Source organism: Mustela putorius, unplaced genomic scaffold (assembly GCF_011764305.1).
Source record: "Mustela putorius furo isolate JIRA1106 unplaced genomic scaffold, ASM1176430v1.1 tig00000594_pilon_pilon_pilon, whole genome shotgun sequence".
Classification (NCBI taxonomy): Eukaryota; Metazoa; Chordata; class Mammalia; order Carnivora; family Mustelidae; genus Mustela; species Mustela putorius.
Window position 1 is genome coordinate 1053341 of NW_025421427.1, and position 23527 is coordinate 1076867.

The 23527-nt window shown below is 47.4% G+C and overlaps 6 non-coding genes across 6 annotated transcripts; 4 read left to right on the top strand and 2 right to left on the bottom strand.

Moving 5' to 3' along the window:
- The first annotated feature begins 236 nt into the window (after positions 1-236).
- Positions 237-309, top strand: TRNAV-AAC. Its single transcript has one exon. It is a non-coding gene; the product is annotated as a tRNA-Val (tRNA).
- Positions 310-2083: 1774 nt separating this feature from the next.
- TRNAI-AAU lies at positions 2084-2157 on the bottom strand. Its single transcript has one exon. It is a non-coding gene; the product is annotated as a tRNA-Ile (tRNA).
- A 1311-nt stretch (positions 2158-3468) lies between these two features.
- Positions 3469-3541, top strand: TRNAV-AAC. Its single transcript has one exon. It is a non-coding gene; the product is annotated as a tRNA-Val (tRNA).
- Positions 3542-9193: 5652 nt separating this feature from the next.
- Positions 9194-9267, bottom strand: TRNAI-AAU. The gene has a single exon. It is a non-coding gene; the product is annotated as a tRNA-Ile (tRNA).
- A 1309-nt stretch (positions 9268-10576) lies between these two features.
- On the top strand, positions 10577-10649 carry TRNAV-AAC. The gene has a single exon. It is a non-coding gene; the product is annotated as a tRNA-Val (tRNA).
- An 8913-nt stretch (positions 10650-19562) lies between these two features.
- TRNAS-GCU lies at positions 19563-19644 on the top strand. Its single transcript has one exon. It is a non-coding gene; the product is annotated as a tRNA-Ser (tRNA).
- Positions 19645-23527: the final 3883 nt, after the last annotated feature.

Below are 23527 nucleotides of genomic sequence, written 5' to 3' on the forward strand. Positions count from 1 at the left end.
TGGTGACCCTGCCTGGAGTCTGGGAAGGAATCTGGACTCTGGTCTCCAGTACCTTTGGTGGTGATTACAGCGTTTCTGTGTTGTTATATTAACAAACAAAAAGTGTAAGGGGAAATAAATACACCGTGAGTGAAGATACACTAAAAGAAAAATCACTCGAAATCACTAGGTTTGGGAGCACCCAGAAGACGCGTGTAAAAATGCCTGCACGCACAGAGAGGTAGGTATCAAGGGGGGTTTCTGTGGTGTAGTGGTTATCACGTTTACCTAACACGTGAAAGGTCCCTGGTTTGAAACCGGGCGGGAACAACCATTTCTGAGAATTTTCTTTCACTTTTGAGGAAATGCCATCTTATAAGTGCCTAATTCTTTGTGACACCCACACCCCTGGGCTGGCCCAACATGAAAAAACACGGGGTTTCCAAGTTACCTGGATTCCAGCAACGCTGAGACTTACACCCTTACCTGTGGGGCAGGGCACAGCTTGGAGCCCCACCTCTGAGAATAGGCCCGTCCTGGAAATCCACCCAGTTAAAATGCTTTCTTCTCATGGATTGCACTTTATGTCGTCTGGAATCAAGAACTTTCCAGCATATCTGTTAGAATATTTTCTTCCAGGCTGTGGCTAGTGTCTCCTCTCTTAAATCAGTCTTCTGATGAAATATGTGTTTACCTCGGCTCAGGTGTTTCCAATCTAATAACCTTATAAAATGAACATCAACACACAGTTCACAGAAAAAGAAATAAAATGTCTTCTAGATTTGACCAGATACTTGACATACTCATTATCAGAGAAATGCGAATAACTACACTATGGAGGATCTCTTCTCACTACCAGAACGGCAGAAGGAAAGCCTTGGCAGCATTGTCTGTTAGGGAGGATTCACTCGTTCAGTAAATGTCTGCGGATCGCCTGCTCTGTCCCTGGCCCTGACACGACCCGCCGCACACCTGGATCCAGGCTCAGAGTCATGAGAGACTCCTGTTTCACTGATGGCTCCGACCCAAATGCTCCTGCTCTCAAGGACGCCCCATTCTAAAATAAGCTCCGCTCAGCAGTCAAACACAAGTCAACCGACCCTCAGCATATGAACTGGGGAGACACTGAAGCCATGTGAAATGTTTGCATTTATACACAAAGAGAGGTCAGGTTTAGGCTCAGGTCATTAAAGCACTTTTACTTCCAAGAAGGTCCAGAAGGACGTTTGTGAGTCCAGTGGAGCTGAGGACAATCTGTGGACTAGCCAGCATATTTTCGGATGAGAAGGACGCCTGACCTCACTTACTAAATGCCAGAAGAACTGGCCGCATTGTGATGACAACCAGAAATGTGTGCACAAAAAATTTCCACAATACTCCTTCATGCTCGTTTACCAATTCTAGGTGTAACTTACCATGAAAATGGGGGCAATTAAATGCTTTCTAGCAAGTAAGTATGAATAAAATGAGTATCTTGGAAATTTCAGAAGTTGGAAAGGCTACTTCCAGGCAGATAATATTTTTTTAAAAATTATTTATTTATTTATTTATTTCACAGACAAGATGATAAGTAGACAGAGACAGAGGGGGAATCAGGCTCCCTGCTGAATAGCAAGCCCCAGATGGGGCTCGATTCCTGGACCCTTAGATCATGACCTGAGCCAAAGGCAGAGGCTTAACCCACTGAGCCACCCACATACCCCCAGGCAGAAAGTGTTTGTAAAGACTGAGAATGGTTAAGTTGAAGGGAAAGATTTTTGGTCAAACAGTTGATTGTAAAATGATAGAACGACTAACATCCTGGACAAGATAGGTTCCCCAATCAAATAATGAAGGAACTCCTGAGGTTTTTGTTTGTTTGTTTTTTAAGTTTGTTTGTTTTTTTAAGTTACATGAAATCTAATTGATTTCTTGTGTGAAAGCAAACCCTCTGGCCAAGACTCAGGAAGTCCGTAATCAGATTCGCTTGTATTACCCACTGAGCCAGTAGGGCACCCTGATAGCAGCAATGCTTTAGAAGGAACCTCAAGTGTTAGCCTTAGGAAGCATAAGAAAATCCGGTAGGCAGCCCTGAAGTCAAAAGGATCCGAAAACAAAGGCCAGATGGCCAGTACGGGGCTCGAACCCGCGACCTTGGCGTTATTAGCACCATGCTCTAACCAGCTGAGCTAACCGGCCAACCCACCGTGAGCTCCTCCCGCTCCAAATTTGAAAGCCCTATCTATGTCCTGCAGCAGCTCTTCATGGAAACTAGACATTTTCTTCCTTTCCTCATTCCACCCAAGCTCACATGAACACAAACACTGAAAGAAAAAAGTCCATCTGCAAGCACAAATAAACCTCACGAGGAAATTTCCTCTTTCTCAAATCCTGCCGTTTGATCAAAATCTCAGCAAATCTTTCCCCACTCCCCACCAACCACCGAAAAGCTAATCTTAAAATCCACATGGAAATGCGAAAGACCGAGGAAGGAAATATAATTTGAAAAAAAGAAAGGAAAGAAAGAAAGAAAGAAAGAAAGAGAGAGAGAGAAAGAAAAGGACCCAAGTTGGCGAATATATTGTTCTTGATTTGAACACCCTATGCTATGAGGCAGTAACCCAGAGTGGAAGAGTGGCCAATAGGGCAGCCGTACAAATCCACGGAACAGAGCAGGGTGGAGAAGTCACGCCACCCACATATGGCCAAGGATAGTCTCTTCAGCAAGGAGTGCGGGGGACAATGGCCAGTCACATGACGAAGCCTTCCTGGTCATTAGGAAAATGCAAATGAAAATCCCAGGGAGGTAGCCTTCTGTGCTCACAGGTATGGGAGGGGTTCTCCTTGGAGCTCTGGGCCCTGCGGAAGTTTGGAAATGTGGCTCCAGGCCCCATTAGAAAGGTCACTAGCGAGCTGTGGTGGGCCTTTCGGTTTAGGACATGGGCCCTCCTGGTGTTGTAACAACATCATGGAATATTGCAGAGGGGAAACAGCCTCCTGCCTGCCTCTCACGTAGGCCACGTGACATCCGTAGACACACTAGGCTCACTCTTGGGCACCGAGTCCAGCCCGGGGCAGTCCGACAGTCTCCTCCCCATGTCAGTCCTCACTCTGCCTGGCACACAGGTGGGCACATCCCCCACTTAGTCCTCAACTTCTATGGGTCCCGCCCCGCACTGCCCCGCCCAGAATGGGCACTTTCCAGTGCTACCTACACGGATTTACTTATACTTTCCTACGGAAGGCGAGCACCTGAGGTTCCTTCTAAACCATGGATGTTATCAGGGTACCTTACTGGCTCCGTGGGTAGCGCAGGCGACTCTGCTCACGGGCTTCCTGAGTTCCAGCCCCACCACCTTGGCCAGAGAGCTTGCTTTCACCCGAGAGAGAAACTAGATTTCACGTAACTTAAAAAAAAAAAAAAAAAAAAAAAAAAAAAACGCTTCCGGCGGTCCTGGGACGGCCAGGAAGAGTCTATCCTGTTTTAGGAGAGAAGCGGCCCGCGCAGGGGTTTCCGTAGTGTAGTGGTTATCACGTTCGCCTAACACGCGAAAGGTCCCCGGTTCGAAACCGGGCGGGAACAGCCATCCGCGTGCAGTTTTGTCACTTTGCGGAGGGAATGCCTTCTTATAATATCCTAAATGCCTGTCTTTGTCCCCGCGCCCTACCCCAGGGGAGCCCACCTGAGAAAATACGGATTTTTCCAGGTTGCCCCCACCTGGCCCGCCCGCCTGGGCACTTGGACCCTTGCCTCCGACCGAGGCCCTCAGAGAATTGGACCTTCCTCGAAATCCAGCCGGCTAACACTAAAGTAGACCCTTTCTTCTACGCTGCGGTGCTCTAAGGGTTCTTTATGGCGTCGGGATCGAAGCCCTTTCCCAGCACTCCTGCAGAGTATCTCCTTCCAGCCTGTGGCCAGTGTCTCCGGTCTCCCGACGGCCTTCGGAGATCTGCGTTCTGTTTTTCGGAAAGTCGGAGCATCTCCCTTCCCGCGGTGCTTAGGGCACGTCCTGGGCACGGATTACCGGCCTTCCCCGCAGGCAGGCAGGCTCCCCCAGGCCTCTCCAGTCGGCTTTCCTGTTTTCTCCCGCTCCGCCCCGCGCGCAGCACAGCCAGGGGGCCGCAGCCCACAGGAGTCCCCGCGGCCAAGCCAACCAGAAGGCCGCCCCAACGGAAAACACTTTTTCCCCCTTGCCAGCAGTATTTCCCAAAACCCGCGGTATAGGCTTCGCGGGTGCAGCGGGTGCAGCGGGCGGGCTGGAACCCACCTGGGGGCGCAGGGTAGGCGCGGAGACCCCGGCGGGCGGAGAGGGTTGCTTACCCCCAGCCTTCTTTCCTTTTTCTCCTGCCCTGCTGGACCCTCGTGCCGCCACCTGTATACCTCAGGCACCCGGTCCGCCGCGGGATCCACGCCGTCGAACCTTCCGGAGCAGCACGGCACCCCGCGGCCTGGGCTTTCCTGGGGGAGGGGGCGGCACCAGCTGGAAGTGGGCTCCACCGTCCGCTCCCGCGAGGCACGGGGCGGTCCCGGCTGGGAACCGAGCGGGGCTAGGACGGTTTCCCGGGGCGTGGGATGGAGAAGAGTCTGCGGGACAGACGTACACGGACTTGGGAACCGGGACCCTCCAGGCAGGGTCCGCGTCGTGGCACCCGCTCCTCAGGGACGTCGCCGCGGTCGCGAGACCCAGCTCCGCTCCTGGACTTTGCCGCGCGGTGTGCGGGATTTCTCTGGAGGGAGGAAGAAGAGGAGGAAATGGCATCGTGGCATGTTGCGTTGATGGGGTGTTTGTTTTCGTCACGGATGTTTTATTTCAATGGGGGCGACCACACTCGGGGAGATGACACCCCGAGGTCTTAGCTGCTGGAGATACCGGCGGACCGCTGAGAACTGGAATTATAGCCGGGGTGGGGAGGAGGGTTGAGTTTGCTGGGCTCTCAACCGAGGCCACTGGGTTTGTCCCCAGGGGACTAAGGGGATTTCCAGGATCCAGATTCTTAGGACTTTTCAGATTGTTTGGGGAAATTTAGCTGGGTTTCAGTTATATTCATAAAGACCAGATCAAATGCTGTGCGAGCTTTGCGAGGACAAAGAGATAAAGGCAGAAACTGGTGTTTCTAGAAGTATTGACTTTCGCCTACATATTTTATGGCTTTTTTTTTTTTTTTTAATCATGTAACCCTTAAGATTATGGCCTGAAATCCTCTCCTTGGCGGGGAGGTGGAGGGGGTTCCTATGTCTTCAGCCTCATTTCACACTTCACTGCCCCTTTCCCTCCTGCCACACCAATCCCTCTTACTCCCCACCGAAGGATTTGTGGACTTACTATTTGTTCTTCCTGAAGTGCTTTTCTTTACCTAGTCAATGTCTCCTCAGCCTTCATACTTGAGCTCAATCACTACTCCTTCAGAAAAAACTTCCCCACAACCTTTTAAATAAATCTTCATATTTCTGTTAGGACTATGTCCCTTTGGTTGCAAAGTTTGTATTAATCTGTGCGATAACTTGCTCCGTGTCCGTCTCCCCGCCGAGAATATCATTTCCAAGAGGGTGGTCTGGTTCATCAGTGAAACCCTGTTGCATGCCTAACACACTCAATAAATGTTCAGGGAACAAATATGTGAACACTTAACTGCGGTCCAACAGGGTAAATGTTATCCCCATTTTGAGATGAAGAGCTGAGGCTCATACGGAGTAGCTCATCGTCTAATTTGCAGAGCTGGGCCCCATCACCCGCAGAAACTTACCGTTTATGATGAGAACTCTCAGTCTGGACAAAAGAAACGGAGCAATATGAGATCACCATGTGTCTATCACCCAGTTACAACGACCATTAATATTCTCCCACTTTTATCTTTACCTTCATCCATTCCTCAGTCTCCTCTGGGTTTTTATTATTATTATTATTATTTTTACAGTTCTTTTTATGGGTAGAAGGTACATGTTTCAAAATGTATAAATCTCTACTACAATCTTGAAAAATGGATACAGTCATGTAACACACATCTCTATTATTATAAACGGACCATTTCTGTCTCCCCAAAAGCTCCCTCTGGTCCTTTCCCAACCACCTCCACCCAGCCCTGTAGATAAAACGACTGTTTTGACTTATTTTTCAAGTTAGTTTTGTCTGCCCTAAAAGTTCACAAAAGTGGAATCATACAGTATTTACTCTTCTGTGTACCCCTTCTTCCACTCAGCATCCTGCCTCTAAGATTCATTCAAGCTGTTACTTCTAACAGTAGTTGAGAGTTTGCCTTTGTGTGAATGAATACACTGCAGTTTTTAATCCACTCTCGTGTGGAGGGACATTTTTTAAAACAAAATAAACGTAAACAGACATCATCCACATTATTAATATACCCATTTGCCCCAAACTGTTCTTTACATTCAGATCAATCTAATCTAAATTCCAACAGGTTTTTTTTTTTATATTGACAAATCTTTGCCTTCTAAAACCTAAATCAAGAAAAATCAAGAAATCTTGACTAGTAAGGACAAATTTGGAGGACTGACACAAGATATCAAGATATATAAAGTCATAAGAATTACATGAGTTGGTTTTCCTTCCCGAATTGACAAAGAGATCAACAGGTGAAAACACAGAAATGATAGTGTTGGAACTGTTGGTTAGCTGTGGTGTGGGGGAATGAACTTTAAGTCCTTCTACACACCATAATTATTGGGATGACAGCTCTGGATGCAAATATCAAAGGTAAAATGATAAAACTTTGGATAAAAAATAGGGGAGACTATCATCACATTATCATAGACAAAAAAAATTAGAGCATGACATAAAAAGCTACAACCATTTTTTAAAAAAAGTTATTAGTTCTTTTCTGTAGGCCACTGATGTTGACTGTAGAGAAATTGCAAAGCTAGACTCTGCTGACACTAGGGCTGAGAGGACATCAGAGCCACCAAAGCCAGTAGTCACGTTTCCCTGTCAGGAACCTCCCATTTATATGAAATATAATAAGCTGTGAAGCTGCAGCAGCCAGGAAAACCTGACTCATCGAGAATCGTGGAAATGTTTCAGGCCCAACTTGTGTCATCAGAGGAAAACAAGGATGAATGATCAGGAGAGTCCTGATCTACCTACGGAGGGTAGTTATGCCAATAAAAGTTGCAATCCCATGTCCAGTTTCTGAACTTAAGAAAGATCTTCAGATTCAGAATCTGCTGAATGAAGAGACACCTCTTGTATCCCCAGGATGCGGCAGTTGCTTGTCTGAGGTTGTACAGCTGAGAGCCGGGAGATAACATCCACTGCTCTGGTTGAGGAAACCGAAGGCAGGCGTCTGGTTCCTCTGTGTGCCGATGAGAAGCTATGATGTACTTTCAGCGGATCCTAAATGGGTGTTGAAAATATCAAAGAAGCATGAAGATGCTACTGAATGAGGACAAGAAAAGTTGTCAAATAGAGGTCATAAAAGAAAAGAGTGATTTCTCCTACAGGGAAAATGGATTTCTACATGCTAACCAGTTGTTATCTTTCATGCAGGGATGTGAGTTAGGGAGTATTTGAATTTCATAAAGGAGAATATTGAGAGAGTAAAAGGAAAAATACGGACTTCAGACCAAATTTATAGAGATCTGGGTTCTGTGGTTGTTTACTCTCAAAGGAACTAGATCAGCACTACTTAAAATATGGAAATGAGCAATGATTTCTGTAGGATCAAGGCAGTGTTTCAGATCAGTGGGAGAAAGAACAGCTGCCCCACAGCGGGGACCAAGGAGAGTCACTGTGCAGGACTCATACAGCACATGGGAAAAAGGACCCATTTCCAATGGGTCACAGATATAAATGTAACATAGAAATGTGAAAATTCCAAAGGAAAACATAGATAAAAGTTTTTATGACAGTAAAGTGGATAAACAGAACTAAAAACCCAAATAATTTTATAATTATAACTACAAAATAATGACCATACTTTTGCAAGGCACAATCGATCCTAAGAGAAGTCCAAAGGCAAATGACAAATTAGAATATTTCAGTTACACCTCATAGACAAATGACTCACAGCCTTCAAATTTAAAGAGATCCTACAAAGCATCAAGACAAAACTAACAATCTTAACGGAAAGATATCAACACACAGTTCACAGAAAAAGAAATAAAATGTCTTCTAGATTTGACCAGATACTTGACTTACTCATTATCAGAGAAATGCAAATAACTAAACTATGGAGGATCTCTTCTCACTACCAGACCGGCAGAAGGAAAGCCTTGGCAGCATTGTCTGTTAGGGAGGATTCACTCGTTCAGTAAATGTCTGCGGATCGCCTGCTCTGTCCCTGGCCCTGACACGACCCGCCGCACACCTGGATCCAGGCTCAGAGTCATGAGAGACTCCTGTTTCACTGATGGCTCCGACCCAAATGCTCCTGCTCTCAAGGACGCCCCATTCTAAAATAAGCCCCGCTCAGCAGTCAAACACAAGTCAACCGACCCTCAGCATATGAACTGGGGAGACACTGAAGCCATGTGAAATGTTTGCATTTATACACAAAGAGAGGTCAGGTTTAGGCTCAGGTCATTAAAGCACTTTTACTTCCAAGAAGGTCCAGAAGGACGTTTGTGAGTCCAGTGGAGCTGAGGACAATCTGTGGACTAGCCAGCATATTTTCGGATGAGAAGGACGCCTGACCTCACTTACTAAATGCCAGAAGAACTGGCCACATTGTGACGACAACCAGAAATGTGTGCACAAAAAATTTCCACAATACCCCTTCATGCTCGCTTGCAAATTCTAGGTGTAATTTACCACGAAAATGGGGGCAATGAAGTGCTTTCTAGCAAGTAAGTATGAATAAAATGAGTATCTTGGAAATTTCAGAAGTTGGAAAGGCTACTTCCAGGCAGAAAATATTTGTAAAGACTGAGGATGGGTAAGTTGAAGGGAAAGATTTTTGGCGAATTGATTATAAAATAATAGAACGACTAACATCCTGGACAAGATAGGTTCCCCAATCAAATAATGAAGGAACTCCAGAGTTTTTTAAGTTATGTGAAATCTGGTTGATTTCTTGTGTGAAAGCAAACCCTCTGGCCAAGGTGGGTGGGGCTGGAACTCTGGAAGTCAGTGATCAGAGTCGCTTGTACTTCCCACTGAGCCAGTAGGGCGCCCTGATAGCAGCAATGCTTTAGAAGGAACCTCAAGTGTTAGCCTTAGGAAGCATAAGAAAATCCGGTAGGCAGCCCTGAAGTCAAAAGGATCCGAAAACAAAGGCCAGATGGCCAGTACGGGGCTCGAACCCGCGACCTTGGCATTATTAGCACCACGCTCTAACCAGCTGAGCTAACCGGCCAACCCACCGTGAGCTCCTCCCGCTCCAAATTTGAAAGCCCTATCTATGTCCTGCAGCAGCTCTTCATGGAAACTAGACATTTTCTTCCTTTCCTCATTCCACCCAAGCTCACATGAACACAAACACTGAAAGAAAAAAGTCCATCTGCAAGCACAAATAAACCTCACGAGGAAATTTCCTCTTTCTCAAATCCTGCCGTTTGATCAAAATCTCAGCAAATCTTTCCCCACTCCCCACCAACCACCGAAAAGCTAATCTTAAAATCCACATGGAAATGCGAAAGACCGAGGAAGGAAACATAATTTTGAAAAAAAGAAAGAAAAAGAAAGAAAAGGACCCAAGTTGGCGAATATATTGTTCTTGATTTGAACACCCTATGCTATGAGGCAGTAACCCAGAGTGGAAGAGTGGCCAATAGGGCAGCCGTACAAATCCACGGAACAGAGCAGGGTGGAGAAGTCACGCCACCCACATATGGCCAAGGATAGTCTCTTCAGCAAGGAGTGCGGGGACAATGGCTAGTCACGTGACAAAGCCTCCCTGGTCATTAGGAAAATGCAAATGAAAATCCCAGGGAGTTATCCTTCTCTGCTCACAGGTATGGGAGGGGTTCTCCTTGGAGCTCTGGGCCCTGCTGAGGTTTGGAATTGTGGCTCCAGTCCCCATTGGAAAGGTCACTGGCGAGCTCCTGAGCCGAGGTGGGCCTTTCGGTTTAGGACATTGGCCCTCCTGGTGTTGTAACAACATCATGGGATGTTGCAGAGGGGAAACTGGGCCTCTCTGCATCTCACGTAGGCCACGTGACAGTCATAGACACACTGGGCTTGACTCATGCGCACCGAGTCCAGCCCGGGACAGTCCAACAGTCCCCTCCCCATTTCAGTCCTCACTCTGCCTGGCACACAGGTGGGCACATCCCCCACTTAGTCCTCAACTTCTATGGGTCCCGCCTGGCCCCACCCAGTATGGGTGCTTTCCAGAGTTCAGTCCAGCAGCTCCCGAAAGTTGGAGACCACAGGACCGTCTAAAGTTAGATAAAACCAAATAGGACCACTTCAAGGAACTTTTCTGAAATCTCCCATCCCCTGAGGCTGCCTAAAATTTCTTCCCTGCTGTAGAAAAGGACTTCTTCCCCAGGGAGAGTTTACTTGGTGTGAGTCATTGACTCCGATATTATTGATTTGAATAAGTAGAAAACCGCAGTAACCTTGATATTTCTTGGAAGAAAGATCAATTCAGTGTTAGGGGACCTGGGACAGCCCGAAAAGTCTGTTCTGTATTAGCGAAGAGAAAAAGGTGCCCTGGAGAGGTTTCCGTAGTGTAGTGGTTATCACGTTCGCCTAACACGCGAAAGGTCCCCGGTTCGAAACCGGGCGGAAACACCAAGACTCCTTTAGGGAGTATAATGTTTTTGAAGTCTCTCTAGAGCCTTGCAGTGGATGTGTTGGGAATGGCACCATTACCTAACGGGGACTGAGTGGGGACCCCTCACCTGATACACCTAGCACGTGGTCAGGTGGAAGGAGGTTCCCCTCCTGGGTGATGTGTCTCCACTCCTTCCCAGTCCTGTCCTTAAGGCCATATCCGCCCCTCTAGGCGAAGGCCCCCAGGGGCCCTCACTCTGCCCAACACTCTGGAAGTTCACTTATCTACCTTCAGTGGGATCAAAACGTGTTCCACTTAGGTCCAAGACTCTCCTGGCTCATTTAAGATGGAGTTAGGGTGTTTCTTTGTATGTATGTGCACTGGACTGGGGTCCTCGCTAAGAACCTCGATACTGCAGATACTCCGTGAACGGCTGGGCGTGGGTGGGGGGCTCTGGAAGAGCCCAAGACCATTCCCGGTGGGAGGAGGGAGTCCACACGCTCTAAATAAGTGGGGCCATTTGCTGCATTTTGGGAAGTGAGGAAGGAGAGTGGGGAAGATTTAATAGTAACTTGGTTGTGCGTGTTAGTCTCATTTTACTCAATACCAACCGTGCACACTGGTCTTTCTTTTCAACTGGCTGACTGGTTGGTGGAGGTTCAACGCCCTTATGTGGGCTTTGAGCCAATGTTTGTTTTTAAGTCGTGTTTGACTCAACAAGAAATTTTGTTTTGCTGCAGCATGAGCTGGACTTAGTAAGACTATGAATTGATGTAAAACATCAGGAAACATCTTCAGGTTACTTGTTTATTTTTCTGCCTCTTAGATGTGAAACTGGCCCTTTGGATTTCAAGCCTGCAAATAAAGTATTTCAGTTGTGAGTCTTAAGTAGGTTCTGCAAGGACTCTCAGTAATAGCTCTACCAGGCGTCCAGCTAACGCTGCACGGCCCGCCCTGGAATACTTCGAGAAGCCGGCAGTGAGGGGGCATGCCTCCGAATGGGCAGGTCTGTGGCTGGCGGACCTGGGCATCCATTGCATTCAGATACCAGAGTAGACGTGAACTCCTGTACAGTGACTAATGGTTTGGCCGATCGGTCAGAGAGATCAGTGTGGACTCCTCCTCTCTGGAGGAGACCAGGAAGCCCCTTGCTTCTTACTAATTACCCAGGAGAAGTGAGCAGCCAGAGTCCTAGAGAAGCTATTCCCAGACAGCCTGAATTCGCTACTTGAAGGCAGTGGCTCTGAGTGGCACCATGGGTGGGCGGGGTGAGGTGAGTGTTAGCCTAGAACCACCCCTTTCCGTCGCAAGGCATTCATTCTTCTCACAGGCTGGAGTGCTGTTTGCTTCGAGCTGGGGCTGAGCTCCCCCCAGCCATGCTCTCAGCTAAAGGAAGCTGAGGGTTCTGAGGTTACCCGCCCTCTCCGGGAGCAGACGCATCTAAAAGAAGGTCTCTGAGTGCGGACAACTCCACTCTTTTGCTTCCATTCACGACAACCCTGAAGAGTCTTTGTGGGGGTGTCTGCATGGCTCAGTCCATAAAGCATCTGCCTTTCGCTCAAGTTGTGATCGCAGGTGTCCTGGGATCCAGCCCTGCCTGGGGCGGGTGGGGGTGGGGCTCTCTGCTCAGTGGGGCGTCTGCTTCTCCCTCTGCCCCTGCCTCATATGTGCCCTTTCTCTCAAATAAGTAAAATCGTGAAGAAAAAAAAAAAAGAGTAATTGCAACTATAGTCTCTCTTAGAATCAGAATTATTTAATACCTTTGCATTATACTCAAAGGAAAGCCAAGTTCCTAAGATCTCCTACAAGGTCTGGCAGTTTCTAACTGTCCACTGCTCCCCGTCTCATCCCTGGTCTCCTTGCTTGTGCTCTGGCCACATGGGTCTTGTTGCCATTCCTCAAGCATTTTGCGCAAGTACCCACCTTGAGCTCTGTTCCCGGGGGTGCTCTCTGCCTGTAATTCCTCAGCACCTTCGTCCGGTCAAATGCTACTACAACGATGCTGCAAAGTCTGCACCAACAACTCAATTTAGAATTCCAACCTACTTCTAACACCATAGCCTCCTCCATTCTCTCAATCCCCTGTAATTTTCTTATACATTCAGTCATTTTCATGTTATGCTAGTATTTATTTCTGTTTTCCTCCCTAGAAGGGTAAAAACTTTGTCGCTGGTGGTGATAGCGTGTCCTTGCCCTTCGTTCCCTAATGCTTCCTAAGCACGTGAAGCTGGGTGATCTTTTTAAACCACAAATCTGTTCATATGACTTCTCTGCCTAAAATCGCCCCATGGATTCCTACTACTATTAGGATTCATTAAAAAATCCTTAACTCTGCCTATAAAGAGTGATCCAACTCCTTAGTTTATACTTGATGTGGATCAGCTAATGCCTGGTAATTACTGTCCGCACCCCGTTTACCAACAAAAGTACCCAGATTTAGACGTTGGATTCTACTAGAGGGTCCTGTGTCATCGACATGTCCTCTCCCCTCTGTCTGGTATCCTACTCTCCCCACCAGTCTTGACCTCCAGACACCCTGGCCCGCGTGGTAGCCCCGCTTTCCTCGGAGTTTTTGCCCACGAGGTCCTTTCTGAGGTGTGAAAACGGAAGCCCCTGTGGACCCGTTCTCCCGGCTCTCACCCAGCCCCTTCCTGTCCCATCTGCTTCTACCACATTCTCTTTGTCAAACCACTGATTGCACCCCCAAAGTCTCACGTACCTGAGAGAAGATAATATTTCTGAACTCAACATGCACCCCCTGTAAATTCCCCTACATCTTGGCTGTCTAGTTTTGCTTCAGACCTGTAGCATGCAGCAGGGAATTCAGAAAGGAGAGCAGGAAATGTGACCAGGAACCCATTGATGTGTCCTCAGTTAGAGTTAAACACACACACACACACACACACACACACACACGGCTCTGCCCTTAAGCACAGTGGGACAGTGTCTGTCAAAATTGTCAGTGCACAAATTCTTTGACATAATTTCTGTATATGCAGTGCACAAATTCTTTGACATAATTTCTGTATGTGTGGGCGGCATCATGACAGGAGATACGGCGTGAAGTGGCGAAGAGAATATCTGAAGATAAAAAACAGCAACAATTACTCTGAATTTAGCACTTAAAAAATAAAAGTAGGGGAAGGAAGACAGAAAATCTACCCCCCCACATACCCCCTCAAGCAGTGGCAGATTAGCTCAGTTGGTTAGCGCGTGGTGCTAATAACAGTGCTAATAACGCCAAGGTTGTGGGTTTGATCCCTGTACAGGCCACTCACTTTAAGTTTTTGTTTCTGTTTTCGGTTTTTCCCCTCTTCAAAGACAGATGCTTAATTTCTGAAAAACCCCCTTCTTGTGTGCAAAAAAAGCAGGGAGTAATGCACAACGGTCTACGGAGTTCTCAGTCCCTCAACATCAGTTTCCTTTAATCCACTCCTAACTCGATTCAGCTCCCGGGTGCATCTAAGTTTGAACTTGGTGCTTTCTCTGTACTCCCATGACTGCGCGCGGCTGCTCAAGGGCCACAAGTACTGGAAAAGAGAGACAGGCCTCTGCCTTCCTTCCTCCTTGCTTGCTTGCTTGTTCGGTTTTAAATTGTCTTTCCAAAGTTGTTTCCCAACCAACCTCCTTTTTCTGAAAACATCAAGAGATACACAAAGTAAAAGAGAAATTCTTAAAAGGTTGTTATTTCGATGTTTCCAAACTAAAATGTCACTGACAGCTGAGATTGGCTGCTGGTGGAGGGCTAATTCAGGACAGCCCTTCTCTCTACCTCTCTATCACTTTGAACAAAAAACAGGCTTCCTCCCTTCTTTCTTCTTTTCATTTCTTTTCCTTTTCTTTCTTTCCTTTTTTCTTTTCCTTCTTTCTTTCCCTCCCTCTCCCCCCCTCCCTCTCTTCCTCCCTCTCTTTCTTTCCTTTCCTTGTCTTGTCTTCTGAACAGGAGTTGAACCTAGATTCTTGAAATCAATAGACATATACCTTGTATCATTTCTCCTGATCTGAAAGGACAAGCAAATATCACAGTTACCTCTGATCTTTGTGGATGGTTCATTCCCAGCTGTGTATAGTTACCGCCTTGCCTGAACATGCTGATCATTATTCTCCTCAGTGGGGAATTCCTTCTAGAACTTTCTCTCATCACAGCTCTCTGTCCTGCCAACTCCAGCTGTCTTAGTCTCCTGGATCTCAGCAACCTCTCATAAGCTCAGGTAGTTTTTCAGCCTCTCCCCAGGTCCCTCAGGTCTCATGATCCCAGGGTCCTGGGATCACATTGGTCTCCCTGCTCAGCAGGAAGCCTGCTTCTCCCTCTCCCTCTCCCTCCCCCAACCCCGCCCTTATCTTCCCTCTTTAAAAAATGGATGATCTTGGTTGTCCTAAAATCTTATACAGTTGAGAAGCTTTATGTTCAAGCTTTATTTCAGGTAGCTGATTTTCTTATTTTAAAGTGTATCCAGAGATAATCTGATTTACCATTTTTACTACATGTTCAGAAAACTTCCTTCACTGAGAATCATTTCAGGCATCTCATTTTGTAAATCAGTGACCTTTTCTGAAACAATACGGATTTTTTTCTAATTTTATTTACCGTTCAGGTTATTCTTGATGCAAATAACTAATTATATTTCATCCAATGAAAGTAATATGAAGATTCATTTTAGAAATAAATCTATATAAGAAATGTTCTATGAATGGACATAAAGAAATCATATTCAGTACATCAGCTGTAGGGGCGGAGGGCAGATAGCCCAAAGATGGACCACTGTGGCATGAAGATTATCCTGAGCTGAAGGCAACTGACACTTTGTGGGCTCAAGAGAAACTTTTGCTCCTTCCTTCACTACATAGACGATTCTAAATCGGAAATCTATTCCAAAGTAAAGGTCATTGTCAGAGATGCACTTTATCTGAGTGACCCATCTACAGGACAGAACGAACATCTAATTACTGAGCATCTTCTCTGCCTCTCATTGCCCTGGAGTTGCCCTGAAGTCCCCTACCCACCCCCCTCTTCCTTAGTCAGGATGACATATATACCTCAGTTAGACTCTCTTTGGAATTCCTATATCTCTGTGGATTCCTCCTGTTAAATGGGATTTTTTTTTCTGTTAATTTGTCTCATGTCAATCCGATTCTTATTCCAGCAAGAACGACCTTGATGAGGACAGAGTTACTTGCTCCCCAACACAGGCAAGGGCTGGCTCACAACCATTTTCCAGAGCTGGGAAGGAGCGGGTTGGAAGCCCCGGGCCCAGCAAGATCCATGGCAGCTGCTCACTTCTCTCTCGCTCTTTCCTATCACCTCACGCCCCTAACAACTGAAGTTCTCACCAGCCTGCCCCCTCTCAGCCTTGAACACAAGGAGGACCCCCTTCCTGACCTACCCTGGCCATTACAATCTACAGTCTGGCAGGGCAGATAGGGTCAGGGTAGGGACTGAATTGGAGAGGGGGGATCAGGATCCCAGGAGAGGGGGAGCCAGGAAGACATCTAAGAGATGAGTACCCCAGCTCCACTAAGCAGGCTGGGGGACAAAGCAATGACACTAGAGAGGGAAGAGTTAGAGGGAAAGGAAACCCCTCTCACAATTTGTTAAACCTTGTCTGAGGTCAAGTTCACAGAATTAACTTCCGACACCTCTGGCAGCCTCCCCAGACTTCAATATGTGGGCCAGAGACAATTTTCTACAGCCGAAAGGTGTAAAATGTCAGTGTTGGGGCTTTCCAGCCTCTCACAAAAGAAACAAGGGTGGGACCCAGGGGTCAAAGTTCCACCTGCAGGAGGACCCAGCAGCAGCCAGTGAGGGACAGACAGGTCGACCCAGAGGTCCAGCAGGAAGTCCTAGGAGCTGGGCATCTGTGTGAGGGCTCAGGGGTCAGCCTTGGGAGGGCAGACAACAGGTGACCGGCCCAGGGCCACAGAAACTTCTTTAGGAGAGAGAAAAAGTACAGCGATGATGATGTAGAGTGTGAAAGCTCTTACAAATAGCGGGGCCTGTTTGTGCTTCAGCCTCAGCGCCCCGGAAGGGGAGGGGAGGGGAGGCTGGTGGGTGGGCAGGGGGCGGTTCGCCCTGACGTCTCTTTGGGGGTCTCTCCTGCTTACGTGGCCGGTTCCTGAGCGCTGAGCAAGGGGAGGATGGCGGTTGCGATCCGTCCCTCTTCCCGTCTGCTTCCCCACCCCGAGGTGCTCCGGGCGCCCTGGGAGCCTCATCCAGCCTCGCAGCGCAGGCACGTGGACTTCTGCGGAGGCGCCAGCGGCTCCCCCGGTGAAACCTTTCCAGAGCGCGAATAAGACCTGATAACGAAGCGAGGGACCTCAGGGCTCTGCCTCAGCTTCCTCACCCCTGAAACAGGGACAGGGCACCCCATCCCACAGGGCGGCCGAAACACCTGTCACGGAGCCTGCACCTCGGGAAGGGCTGGGTCTCCGTCACCGCCTTGCCTGCCCCCTCCCGGAGCACCCAGCTCCGAATGGTGCAGGAGGAGATTCGGGGACGCAGGGGAGGATGTCTGACGTTTGGAAGTCGATGTTTTCTATTAAGACTCTGGTTTAGGGACGCCTGGGTGGCTCAGTTGGTTGGACGACTGCCTTTGGCTCAGGTCATGATCCTGGAGTCCCGGGATCGAGTCCCACATCGGGCTCCCAGCTCCATGGGGAGTCTGCTTCTCTCTCTGACCTTCTCCTCGCTCATGCTCTCTCTCACTGTCTCTCTCTCAAATAAATAAATAACATTAAAAAAAAAAAAAAAAAGACTCTGGTTTAGATGGTGTGTGACAGGTAGCAGCCCATCACTTAATCCTACAGGACGGAAAGCAGAATGCTCCCACTTTTCAAGCCACTGGATCTAAGGAAGGACAAGCAGGTCAACAAAGCCTTTAGGACCAGGGGGTTGGGTCCCATGGTGTAATAGCCAGCACTCTGGACTCTGAACCCAGCGATCCAAGCTCAAGTCTTGGTGGGACCTCTGTCTGGTTTCCCCCTGGATTTCGGACACTCAGCTCCTTTCTGAGAGCCATGCTCTACTTTCCATGCAAATCGCTCTTCTTTCCATGCAAATAAGGCCAAACTTATTCTTGCTGCCACCCCCTGTGAGCCAACAAGCTGGGGCACTCCTTCAGGGCAGACCGGCTCAGTAAGACAACGACGGAAACGTTTACCAACCTACTCTGAAGCTGGCTTTTTGTCGTCCCACCTCCCCCCGTGGACCCCGTTGTGCGGATTGGACAAGCGCAGTCACTCTGGGTATTGCCGGGGACGTTTGTTTTTGGAAACAGGCTCTTTCGTTGGGTTTTGGAAAGAGGAGGAAAGCATCTCGGAGAGAGGCGAGGAGCAAGGAAATGTGGTGGGAAAACAGCCGCGCTCGTGTTAGTGGAGATCCGGGAAGCTGGGTCAGAGAAGCCGGCGCGCCCCGCAGCAGAGGCTGGAGATCGGGAGCCCGCGGGACCGAGCGAAACACTTCCCGACAGTGCACCTGCGCCAGCACGCACCTGCTCCTGGGGGGCGCGACCCTCTCCGCTTCCCAGCCCCTCGCCAGTCCGGCCGTTGTGTTACTTTGCACGCGACAGCTAGCTGCTGCGGCCTGCGACCTGGGGGCCGAGGCGGGGTGGGGGGGGTTTGGGGGGGGGGTCGGGGAGGATGATATTCCCTGTTGCCAAGAAGGAACAATTGGTTGGAAACGCTGGCGTCTCCGATATTCTGTATATATTGTCTGTAAATGAGACCGAGGGCTGCGTCTCAGTGGCATGTTCTTAAGGGCCTCTTCGCGGAGGAGGTGACAAATTTCTCATCCCCTTCCGACTGACAGCACACTAACGCGGAAGGGAACGCACGTATCACGTCACGTTAGCGCTTTAATTTTTCTACACTTACTCAGACTCTTAAGAAAACGATTCTACTTGACTTTTGTCCAAGGAAATAGATAATCATACTTGGTGAAACTATACTTAGGTGGTTGCAAGTCCCCTCTTCGCTATCCCTGTTATTTACTAGTAAATTTAGTAAATAAACTATTTACCGTTTATTTACTAAATTGAGATGGAGGAAATGTACCGAAGAGAATGCACCTTAAACAATCATGAAAGCACCTTTTGTAAAATGTCCCATACTTAGAAGCACAAACTAGTGGTCTTTTTGCTGTTAATTCCCACTAAATTCTTCTTATTCCTCTGCGGACACATGACTTGGGGGGAAATATTCCCAGCCCTTTCACTGAAGAACGCGTTTCCAGTGCAATCCTACTTTGCATGTATAATAAATGACCTATGCACAAAATTATCTCTGTGCATCTTTTACTGTGTGCCACGGCTAAATGCGACAGCTATTCAAGGCAGAAGGAAAGTGCTTAAATAGATGCATCGTCGCTGGAAATAACTAAAATTTGGATTTCAGTGTATGCTGTTTGTTGCACAGTGGCACGAAAGGATGTTTGAGCACTAAAATACATCATATTAGGATAAAATCCTGTAGCAGGTATGCAATGAAAATACATTTGCAAGGGAAAACGTTTTATCGAAGAGTCTTCAACGGTAAAGCCGCAGCAAGTAGGGCGGTAAGGAAAACTGGGGGCCGGGGCTGTCGGGCCTCAGAGGAGATCGGAAGGCTGAGCAGAGACTGAGGGTGCAGCGGGTAGAAAACGAGGTTATGGAGTTTGGTGGTGGCGGGGGGGGGGATAGAGAGAATCTCTCGCGACCGGAAGGCAAGTGCGAGCACGAAGGAGGGATGACCGCCGAGGCGGGCGACCCGGGCGGGTGTGGCAGGAGCCTCCTAGTGTGACAGGTTCCCCGGGGAGAAGGTGGAGGGAGCGGTCGGGTGTGAGAATTCTCTGGGACAGCCGCAGTTTGAAAAACAACGCCACGCCTCAGGGTCAAAGTGCAAAGCTTTGCTAAAAGGGAGAATTAAGAGAGTCTTCAAAAAAGCGCAGGTACCTGTGGGACGAGGTGGCCGAGTGGTGAAGGCGATGGACTGCTAATCCATTGTGCTCTGCACGCGTGGGTTCGAATCCCACCCTCGTCGGCGGGTGCTGGTCTCGCTCAGCAGCGGGGGCGCACGTTTTGTACCTCACGCGTCCGGCGGGTGGGCCCCTGCCGGCGGCCTCGGGCAAGACCTCCGCGCGCGGGGGCTGTTCCTCGCCCGCATCACCGCGGCTCTGCGCGGAGCCCAAGCCGAGGTCGAGGCCGGCCACCCTCGGAGAACGGGTGCTCCCTGGGAACTGTGCCCTGGATTTGCTTCAAAATGCAGCTCGACGGCGGTGGAGGCAGAGAAGGACGTCGGCAAAATACTGCAGACCGTCCGCGCTGCGTGGCGGGACCTTGGGTGTTTGTGTTACTATTCTTTCTGCCCTTTGTCGAATTGCCATTACAAGGATCTTTAACATTTTACTTGGAAGTACCTTCAAACGTGAAGAAAACTAGTAAGACTAAGAATAGTACAAAAACAACCGGTATACCTTTTTTGGGGGATTCACCCCTTAACACTGGAAACCATTCCCTTCCTCTCCCTCCCTTCGCCCCGCTCCGTCCCCCCCGCTCTCCGACTGTCTCCATCTTCATCTTTGTGTTTCTCTATTTGTTTTCAGAACCGGGTAAGAGTAAATTCTATGTTTCATGGGCTTTTGTTCTCAAATATTTAAATAGATATTTCCTAAAAATAAGGATATTCTTTATGTATAATGAAAGTATGTGTCAGCTTCGTGTATTTCACAATGGTGTTATTTTTAAAATCTCTGGTCTGTATTTCAGTGTTGTCTGTTGATCCAGTAATGCCCTGGATAGCATTTCCCCTCCGGTACAGATTAGCTGTTTTATCAGTCGCCCATATCCCTTTTAAAAAATTTTTTTTACGATTTTATTTATTTATTTATTTGACAGAGAGAGATCACAAGCAGGCAGAGGCAGGCAGAGAGAGAGAGAGAGGAAGGGAAGCAGGCTCCCTGCTGAGCAGAGAGCCAGAGGCTTTAACCCACTGAGCCATCCAGGTGCCCCCCAAATCCCTTTAAAAAAAAAATGTTTTTATTTAAATTCCAGGTAGTTAACATCAGTTGTCCATATCCTTTTAGTTTCCATTTATCTAAAACATCTTCACAGCCTCTTTTTGTATTTTATGAAATGCCATTTTAAAATAGTACAATAACTGCTCCCTTTGTGTTCTGTGTTCTTGTTGTTTTTAAATAATACTTCTCATTTGCACTTTGTGGGATTTTTTTCCCCCTCATAATAAGGCCCAGATTTTGCATCCCTGACCACAACACCACGTAAGTGGTACTAAGTCTTTATCGGGGCAGAAAACTCAAGAAGCATGCAATGTTTATTGCCCCTCATTAATGTGGTTAATTCTGATCACAGTCAAGGTCACACATGAGTAGGCTTTCCCCTTTGATGATGAATAGGCAGTTTGTGGGGAGACATCTTAAGACCACACAGGTATCTTGCTCCAGGCAGGAAGAATTTCCTCTGCCCTTGAAGCTCCTTCAAGAATCAAATTGACATGAGAAAGATTCACAGGAGAAAATAAAGTTTAACCTTGTTCATAGAGGGAACACACAGAGACATGAAGTTCCAAGGACAGCCAAGCAAAATGACGAATACATGTCATTCTGAACTAAGAACTGGACTGTAGTCTGAGACTTGAGGGATGAAACGCAATTCTCTGGAAAATGACAAAGAGCAAATGTTTGGGACACAAATATTTTCTGGGCCACTCAAAAACAACAGGACACAGAGGACCTCTTAGATTCTTCTCAGACCGACTTCACAGTATAACATAGTTCTCTGCTGTAACAGCTCTCTTCCTGGAGCAGGTTCTCTACCAAATTTCTTTTTAGCCATTTGTAGGAGAGATAAAAAGCTTTTCCTGAATCTGCTGGGTTCGGATGGCTTTTTAACTCAAAATAATCTTCACACCAAAGTGGCCCATCTTGGGGCAGCCTGGCCTTGGCCCTGCAAAGTTACCCCTCGGAGTTATCATGTGTTGAAAACCAGTCTTTACTAGATGATGGCATATCAGCTCCTGCCTTCTTGCACATTCTACTGTGAGTCGAAGTGCGCACCCATGAACGTGAGGTATCAAAGCAGCACCCCCCACCCGGGCCGTCCCTGGTCCTCCAACCCCCCCACCCACTTTATTTCCATTTTTCCATGTGATTTTTTAAAGCAATTTTTCTTATTTCAGGTGCTTATTATAGGAATTTGTATTTTCTTTTTATAAGAAACTCACTCCAGAGTACTTTACTCACAAAACTTTTCTCAAAGACACATTTTTGCAAATGTCTTGCTAAGACTTCTGTTTTGTTTTGTTTTGTTTTCTGAGTCTGTCCATGGGATCCTGATGCACAAACTTCTTTTGTTGTTAACAAATCCCTTGCATTTTTCTCTACTATTTCCCATTTAACTTCTTTGCTTCTGTTTTGCCCATAAAGTGCCTACAAATGGTGTCTTCATGATTACTGCAACATGTCTTGCTTTAGGAAGGATTCACAAAGCACTCCCGTTAACTTGATCTGATAAATCACGCATCAGACTGAGTAAAGAAATGAAAGAAGCAGGAGACTAGTGCCCAAGTGAAGTGTAATAGAGGCACCAGGCAAAAATCCCCAATAAGAACATTTTTCTTTAAAGTGTGAAGGAAATATAAAATTGGGCACCTGGGTGGCTCAGTGGGTTGAGCTTATGCCTTCAGCTCAGGTCTTGGTATCAGGTCCTGGGATCAAGTCCTGCATCGGGCTCTCTGCTCTGAGGGCAGCCTGCTTCCTCCTCCCTTTCTGCCTGCCTCTCTGCCTACTTGTGATCTCTCTTGTCAAATAAACACATAAATCTTTTTAAAAAAAAAAACATAGCTAGAAACAAGTGTGTATTCTGAAAGACATAATGCTGATCCATTGGAAAGTAAACGTGAATTTGTCACCTCGTCCCAAATAAGAAGGGAGAGAGATTTGTTTCTTAACCATCTGTAGAAATTAAATAGTGTGGTAAGGCATCGTAGGAGGGGTCAAAGGAAAACTAGATTCTGCAACTTGCCCATTCCTCCTGAGATCTGGGAGGGAAGAAATGCAAGGATCCTAGCAGAGGAGAGTTTTGACGCATCAGTCTCTGGGGTATGGGCCCAGCATGCTTCTGCTGTGCCGCTCTGCTGGCGGGGCTTTAACAGATGTTGTTTCTCCTAACTATGGACATGATCAGGCATCTCATTTCCTTGCACTATATAGGTGAATTGTGATTTGTTTATAAAATAGAAATCTATTTTCAATAAAAACAATACATTTCTATCAGTTCTGTTGTATATATAACAGCACAGTTAAATCTCAAAACCATAACACCAGGCAAAAAATGCCACACAAGGCAATGTACTATGTGATTCCACTTATATGAAGTTCCGGAGCAAGCAAAACTGTCTGGTGATCGAAATCAGAATAGTGATTAGCCTGCAGGATGCAGTGTTGACTGGTAAGGTGGCCTAAGGTAGCATTCTGGAGTAAGGGGAATGTTCTTGATCTTGATGTGAACGGAGGTCACACGGGATATACATATGCAAACCTCGTCGTTCTGTCTACACTTGAGATCTATGCATTTTACTGTGCGTAAAAGAGCTAAGGCAAAAGTGGCCACGAGAGGACAGCTTCCCAAAATAATTTGTAGAACCAAGAAGTGGTCCTTGGGAGCAGGAGAAAACTCACAGCACTCATTGGGAAGAGGGCTGAACCTTGGCAGGATTCCTCACCACCCCTCATGCATGAAAGAATGACATTCTCAGCAAAGTGCTGACCCTAAGAGACTTGAGAGCATTCTCCTCAACAAGTGAGAGAAAATTTACTTTCCAAGTATACTTCCAGGAATTCATTTCCTTCATATCAGTTTGAAGAGTGTATTGAGAGAGATCAGAACTAAAATATGGACATTTTTGT